The following is an 8,799-nucleotide window of genomic DNA, read 5'->3' as shown; positions in this document are numbered from 1 at the left end:
TAAAAAATATTCAAAAGGTAAAATTGAAAAATAAATGTGGACAAGAAAAAATAACTTTTTCTTATGTATTGATATAGATATATAAATTTTTTTAGAATATCAAATATATAAAATATATTAAAAATATTAAATTTTAAAAAATATATTTAAAATTATATAATAAATTATATAAGTATAAAAAAATTTGGGGAGCCATGACCCCTTCATCATAACACGCACGTTCGCCAATGGTCTCTATAGTGAATTTGACCTTAAAAAATAATATTACAAGGAGTATGAGTCAATTTAATTTCTAACAATCTCTCATAGTTTAGGGTCTAAAACTTTAACTTCGTGTTCCATTTTCAATTAAACCATGTATAAATAACCAACATGGATCATTATGGTCTTTTGAAGGGTCATAATGTGGCTAGAATATAAAAAAACTTATTTTTTTTTATCACAAAGCTATTAAAAACTTGTTTTTTTATCACAAATTAATCATCAATCAAAATGGGAGCACAACATACATTTCTTAAACCTTACTCCTTTTTTGATATGGTATTTGAACACCTATCTTTTCTCCATTCCTTTCATGGTATGTGGTGTCCTTTTCTTATTTTCTTCACATAATTATGTGCATTCTTTTTAATCTTTGTTTCTTTTTCACTTTTGATGTCACTTGTGTCTTTTAATTTCTTTGTATAGTCCTAAACACCATTGCTTAAAACTATTTTGATACACATATTTCTCTCTCCTATTTTGGATAGGGAGGGTTAGAGTTCAATAATAGACTCGAGGTACATGATTTATTTATAGCTAAGGTTAAAAAAAAAAATAGCAAAGTACTTCTTTCCATATAGGTTAGCTTTTTGGCATTTGGTTAAATTTTGCAACACAAAAACATGTCTTAATCCATTCCATGCTTTTTATACATAATAGCAATAAAAACATCACACAAATGTAATTGAGAAAAACTTAACAAAGGCTTGTTCTCCCTATGCCATTTTTCAAATTTGTGTAAGTTCATGCATTTGCATTTTGAAATTATTGAAAGCTAAGAATGATCTCTTTTCCTGATTTTTAAGTCCTTATAGTTCATTTTAAGCATAGTTCATCAAGTTACATTTGGCCTTTAGTCCTTTTTCCAATTTTTTTTTTAGAAATATTAGCATTAAACTCCAAAAAGATATGTACATAAATGCAAACAAATTCTATCATCAAAACATATGATTTAATCAAAACAATTTCATCACTTAAAAGCAAAATAAGTAAACTAAAATCATTTAACAACTATAATTTAAGAAATTAAAAACAAAATTTAAGGGGTAAACATTAAAATGCAACTCATTTTTTTTCTACTTTAGTCTTCATCCTCCTCATCTAACTTCCCTTTTGATTGAATTATAGAGCAAACTACTTGGTCAAAGAATTCTCTATCCCCTATTTCTGATGATTCACCATCCTCAGCTCCTTTTCCAGTCTATGTTCTTTCAGTATCCTCATCTCTTAAACTGATTTGAACATTGGTTGGTTGATCAATGTGAACATCACCTTCAAAAGTAGCTAGTTCCCTTCAAGAAAGATTGGAATGTCCCTTAACCAAAAAACTACTTGTTGGACATGTGCACAAGACATTAAAGGAAAAAGGTCAAAGGGTTGGTAGTGTTGATGAATGGTGAATTTGTAAAGACTATCAAACATGGTTATGTAAGCTCTATGATTGGTAGTCATTACTATTGAATATAAGCTAATTGGGTGACTTTTTTTGAGTAGTAACTTAAGAAGTGTTGTAGGTTACGGTTGTACGATCTGCGAAATTTAATTAATTAAATAAATAATTAATTAGGAAAGGCGGGTAGTGGGAGCCTTTATAACATTTAATACTGACAAGTATGATGTGGAAAAGTACTAGCTTAATTGGTTGAGAGTATTTAGTGGTGTTGAGAGGACTTGGGTTCAAGTTTTATGTATGCCATTTATATGCTATTTAATTTATTATTATTTTAATAATGTGTTGGATCATGATGAGTGATAATATAATCCTAGAATTTTAGAAATTATCACGAAATATGAATTGGTTGAATGGTTGTGCATTGATTTGGCATTGGCATGGTTATAGGTTCAAACCTTGGTAGATCTAAATTAAGCTTTCTTTTTGCTAAAATTAGTTTTGGCATGAATGTGAAAAGGCAGAGAAACCCTAGCTGACAATGGGCAACCAAGAGGAGCTGGAAAAACAACCACTAATGAACTTTGAATGTTTAGGACTCAAAGATTTGCGCACTTTTAGAGCAAGGAACCCAGGTTAGGGGAGCTATAACTCGTTGTCTAGTGTTATAAACTCTAATTCTTGATATATAGTATCATTATGCATGAATATCCAATGTCTTTAATTAAATTTTGGGTTTTTGGAATTTTTCCAGAAATCACCGAGTAGGCGATGAACTGCCGCCAGGTGACACATGTCTTTCTACGTAATTCTAGGTTGCTGTAGAGGGACCGCTTGGCGGCATGATCTGGCCGACAGGCGACGCGTGCTATTCAACCCAATTTTCTGGGTTTCTGGATGAAGGGCCTGGTGGTGACAAACACCCGCCAGGCGACGCAAGCCAAACTGGTTCGATTTTAATGTTTTGGGCTTTTTGGGCGATTTTTGATCGGTGGAAAGGGTGTTTAAGTCATTAATTGATTAAATGGAAGTGAATAATTGTGAAATCATGATGTGGTAAGGGGAAATTTGATGATTATGGCCTATTCTCGTTCTAAGGTTTGAATAATTGGGGATTCTTGGGTTTAGGAATCAATTACAATGTGAATTGGACTGAGAGTGATTTGTTGTATGTTAATTTAATACTCGAGTGCATTTAATTGTGTTATGATCTGCCTATTTGGCCAAATGAGGATGAGGGCAAGTTTAGGGTTTCGAGGTGCAAGAAATTCTGGAGATTTTCCAGAATTCGTATGCGCCGCCTAGCGGCACCATGTTTGCCACCAGGCACCGGGCCAAAATCATGGCACTATGTTTTGGCGTGCAGTGGGGAAATTGGTAAAATTAACCTAGGACATTTGGAGTATTAAATGAAAATTTGGATATGTTGAATAGGGACTAAAAGGAGAGGTAATGCATGAGATGGGGTTGTGCAAGAATGTTAAGCTATTGATGTTTGGATTCATTTGGATGCTTTGATAGTGGACTTCAGGTTAACTAAACCAGAGTTAGGTTTGGTAGGAAGGCAGATTGAAATTGTAGAAAGCCAGGCTAATTGAGGTTGCCTAAGCTAGAAGTGTGGTGTGAATATGGTTATGTTATAATTGTTATGTTAGTTGAAAATTAGTAGAAGCTCATGTACTAATTGGGGTAAATGATAGAGTATAAGTATTATGAGATTAATAGTGGCAGATTGTGAATTCGAAAGGTTGAACTTAAGCAAGTCTAAGTATGGGTAATCTTGAATTAATGAACCTCAAGGGACATAAATACATTGGTAACAAGTTAAACACATGAGAATTGATGTAATTCACTTAGTGAAGTCAACATGAGTTTTGATACCTAGCTTAGAGTGTGCAATCTGACCTATGTGCTTGGAAAACCAGTACTGCGCGAATATTGGTGTATCACCTAACGATGAGGTTTGCTCTACTAGGCAATAGCTACGAAACAGAGAAAACTTGGAACGCGTGGCGCCTGACGGTGGAGATCGTCCCACCAAGCGACACTTACGGACAGGGGCATCAGGGGCGCTTGGCGCTTGGCGGCATGTGTCCCCTGCCAGGCGATCTGGAAGCGTGTTGCGCTTGGCAACTCAGGAGCAGCGCCAGGCGATATTGCAGAGGTAGAAACTATGTTTTGCTTGCTTTGGATGTGTGTGGTTTACAAGGCTTTGATGATATCTCGAAGGTCGGCTTGCTGGTGTTCCTTAAGTTGTGGTTCAGAACGTATCTCTTGAGTTGTGGCTCGGGATAGGACTTAAGTACGTGGCATTCCTTGAGTTGTGGCTTAGAATGGCATCTATTGAGTTGTGGCTCGGGATGAAGGATGAACACAAAGAACTCTTGAGTTGTGGCTCGGGTTGGCGAGTGTTGTCAGTATGAGTGTGCGAGTTGTGGGTCGTACGGATGGGTCCAGATAGATTGTCCTCCCCAGTATGTGGCTGACAACTTTGGTAGTCTTGGGACATTACAAACTATGTTCGTATTGGGAACTCTACTTAGCGTTACAGAGTATGGTCTCTAGCTGGTTTCCCGCATGTGCTCTACAAGTTGTGGCTTGTAGGTGTGGCAGCAAGACATCTTGTGATATTCGTCTAAAGACGTAGACCATGGATGACATGGTGGTGGCCATGTGATATGGAATCAAAGGATGGAATTTCTTTGGTGTGGTTGTATGTATATATGTTATATATATATATATATATATATATATTGTTTATCTATTAGCTCATCCTATTTGCTTGTGTTTGGCGATGATCATGTACGTGGTACGCGGGAGAAGATAACGTTGCAAGTGGATCTGGTGAGGCATAGAGTTAGAATGGGGGCTAGACTGGGAGAAGTTTTTTATTAGAGCTTTTAATGTTTTTGAATAAATTTGTAAACACTTACGTGATTGACTTTATATTTTATTTGAGATTATACATTATGGATTTGGTTTATTATGATGTAATAACGATTTGAAATTTCTCATGTTTTTGGGAAATGGAATTATAATACATGAAGTTTTACTCTTATAATTTTATTTTATTATTTAAATTAGTAATATCCGATCGGGATGTTATAATGGTTGCTCTAGTTTGTATGTAGGTTGTGCTCTTGGATGTAATCGAGGTCTTGGAGCAAGACCTTGGACTTCATCCAAAACGTTGGTGTAGTGTGCTTCACAATGTATGATTTGATTAAAGGCAATTTAAACTTTTTCATTGGATGACTAGGGATGTCCACCCTTCTTAAGAAGGCTTACGAATCCCAAGGATTTTGTTGTTCCCCTAGAGGCAGGAGAGAAGGGTGAATAAAGCCTAGATTCTTTTCGTACAAAATAAATTGAAATAATTCACAAAAAATAGTTCAGGCATAAAACAAAATTTTGATACTAGTTTATCAAAACTCAAGGGTTGCGTCCAGTTCTCTCTTAAGCACACAACTTAAGAGGTTCCATTAGTAAAATGAAATAGATTTCAAACGAGTATAAAAACCCCTACCAACTTACAAGTATCAACCTATTAAAGTATCATAAGTATAAATCTCTCCAGGTATCACAAGTATAAATGTCTCCAATTATCACAAGTATAAACCTCTTCAAGTATCCTTTTTAATCTCCCCTAACCCACTATTTTCTTAGTCTATACAATTTCCATAAACATTATCAACTTAGTATGTTGAATCATTGGTCTCAATTGCTTCTTGTTTTTCTTCCTATTCAAATTGGTCTCAATTTGTATTTGTTGAAAAGATAACCATTGAGTGCTTTGTTATTACTGATATTCGTTTATTTATTTATTTATATTAGCATATTTTTATTCAGTATTTTGTAAGGAAAATCTTGATAGAATCTTCAATACCATCTTCAAAATTCCTTGCTCAAAAGCTTTTTTTGTCTTGAAATATCTTCATTTGAAATATCTTCATTAAAACTCTACTTGATTACTTTCTTCTTTGAGATGAGAGAACACTTTGATATGGAATGGTTTCAAATATATTTTTCAACGTTCAAGCATTTTTCACTAGTAAAGGAAACTTTGCTATATATATATATATATATATATATATATATATATATATATATATATATATATATATATATATTATGTTAACAGTAAAATAAATTAATGATCAAAATAATATCAAACTTATATCAAAGCACATAGATATTGACATTTAAAGCAGTTTTTAGCTCGAGACAAATAATATTGTAAATGAAATATTTTTTATTTTTCTTTTATATTTCAAGATACGTTATTATCTTGCAGCTTTACTAGTTTTATTTAATTCATACATAGAACAAATTATAAATAATCAAAGTAAGAAAGCGAACAATGACACGTTAAACAAGGTCTCATTGTTTAATTGACTATCTATTTAATTTAACATGTAGTGTTTGATAAATTTATTTATTTTTGTTTGATTATTTCAACTTTTGAGTTGTCTTATCTTTATCAGGAATCACTAACACAAAAAAAGTTTTTTATGTGGTATTTTAAGTTTTTTACATCCGACTTAGGTCTGAAGAGGTAGATTCGGGAGACGTAAATTTATGTCTGGCTTATGTCAGATGTAGATTTAGGAGATGTAAATTTACATGTTTTAAGATAACAAATGTAAGTTCACATCTCAAGTATAAATTTTAGACATAAATTTACGTTTGGGGTAGAAAGGTCAAATGTAAATGTTAGCATATCTTTCCTCCAATTTTGTGCCAAATATTATGTGTTATGGCATGAACAAATGTAAATTTTCGTCTTTTTAGTATTGACATACATAAATTTATATTTGTTAATGCCATAACAAATGTATTTTTTTTAAAATTTAGTTGGTTTTGGCATGAAATCAAAACCTAAAAACCATAAAATTTTCCATAACAACATATATATCCAAATATAATGTTTATAGTATATTTTACAAAGTCATAATAAATATATAATGAATAAAAAAGCTAACTAACTTAAAAGAAAAAACTAATCAAAGCTTAATCTTATTCTACTAAATGTTTAAAAAGATAGCTTGTCCATTCCTTTCTTATTTCGAGCATGTCGTTCTTTAATATAGGTGAATGATCATCAAATACCTAAAACAATGATACAATGTTAGCATGTACAGAGTTCCTCAAACTTACAATTCATGAACAAGTTGTAAGTGTTTACACACCTCTATTCAATTTTGAATGATTCCTTCCCTAATGATAGTTTTGATCTAGTGCATGACATAATACCCACATTTGAAAGAATTATTCTGCATATTACACTAAATATCAAAAGGAAAAATTAATATCATATAACTTCTATACACAGTAATTATTTTAAGGTGCGATTTCTATCCTTAGAAGTTATAATTTGAATTGGTTTGTCAGAACCACAACTCTGGTTAAATTGAAAACATGTTTGTCATAATTTTTATATACTAATTGAGTGTTATGAAATTTTTAACATCACCCTTGTATAAAGTTCTTCACTTCAAAGTTGAATTTCTTATGAATGGAACAAAACCATACAATTACGAACTCTTCAGTAATGAGGACATTAATTGCCAACGAGACCTACAATGAAGGAGAAATGGTTAGTTGAGTAATTACCATAAGCTAAAAAAAAGGCTAACTAAGTATGACTAACTCTTCAATATATAAAGCCAAGTAAATATGCCTTCGTATGTTGGCAATTCATTTTGTCATATATTTGGTGCCCTTGTGTTGCTAGACTTTTGAATGCTTTAGGGCTAAAAAAATTCATACACCTCTAACCAGCCTAGATCCACACTCATTGCATCCATATACCTAAGACAATAATTATACGTCAAATGCAATAATTTTAATATAGTAAATATATAAGACACATTACTACTTACGTGCACCAAAGATGGATAACAAAATGTTTAACATCTTGTCTCTATCATACACCTCCAATGCATTAGGAACGATAATGTAAGATGGGACATGACATTTGAGACCAAACGAAAGTCCCATTTTATGCCTATTGGTCTTCTCCTTATCTTAGGCAACTCGTCTCCTAGTCTTGAAAGTGGATCATCCCTTGCTTCTATCATTTCCTCATTTTCATCAGTAACAAGGTCTTGCACCTTCTTTTGATGACGAGGGACGTGAAATAAATATATGCGAAAAGTTTAGCTCATGTATCAATAAATTATCTAAAAAAAAAATTTAAAAGATAATGTACTACTTGTTGTTGTGCAACAAATGGCAAGGTTAGTCTTATAGGCCAAGCAACAAATGTGCCTAAGGCCTCTCCAATAAATTGAACCTTTGAAGTTGGTAAAGGCAATTGAGCATGCAGATCTCTAACATCATCAACCATCACATGTGCCTAGTCTAGATGTAGAGGAACACCATGGATGGTTGTGCCACCTTGCAATATTCGTCCTAAGGCGACCAAATGTAAGGAAACTTATTCAAAATATAACTTATAATGAATCACTTGTTTAGCATAATCCATAATAGATCATGAACCTTTTATGCTAATTCTATGTGATTAGGAAATTCATCGGCTTATGCTTCAGCCAGTTGTTTATTCCTAACTATGGATATGAGTTTTTCTTCAAACTTGTGCTCTAGAGATGTCTTCATCTGTTGTAATTCTAAGATATCTCCTAGTGGATTTTTAGATTCTGACTATGTAGGGTGAATATTAGATAGGAAAAGCATAAGTGGAACTTGTCACCTACTTGGCTCAAGCTTGATATCATGGACTAACATGAAGCAAGCTTGTGTGACACTCTCCATAGTTGAGACAAAGTATATAGTAGCTAGTCATGGTCATCACCTTTGCAGTTTTCACCTAACATCCCTAACCTATCAATCTTGTTAAGTCCCTTCATTCCTTTGGTCCTTAAGACTTGGGGACTGCTATAATAATATGTCATCCGAGAACTAAAGAAATGAAATTTTTCTTGTAAAATAAAACCTCAAGTAAAAGGGCTATAGTATAGTACAAAACCTAGATGATGTTGTCAACACAAAATGACATCATCTTGAAACTTCTGCATAAGCTTGATCGACACTAAAATGAGATAAGGATTAGTTAATTAATGATTAGGAGACATACTTGAGTTTAAAATACCCTAAGATAACCTAGACTAGGTTTGACCTATCTAACC

The sequence above is a fragment of the Vigna unguiculata genome, chromosome 7 (assembly GCF_004118075.2).
Source record: "Vigna unguiculata cultivar IT97K-499-35 chromosome 7, ASM411807v1, whole genome shotgun sequence".
Taxonomy (NCBI): Eukaryota; Viridiplantae; Streptophyta; class Magnoliopsida; order Fabales; family Fabaceae; genus Vigna; species Vigna unguiculata.
The sequence above is the reverse complement of the archived record's forward strand: the minus strand, read 5'-3'. Positions refer to the sequence as shown.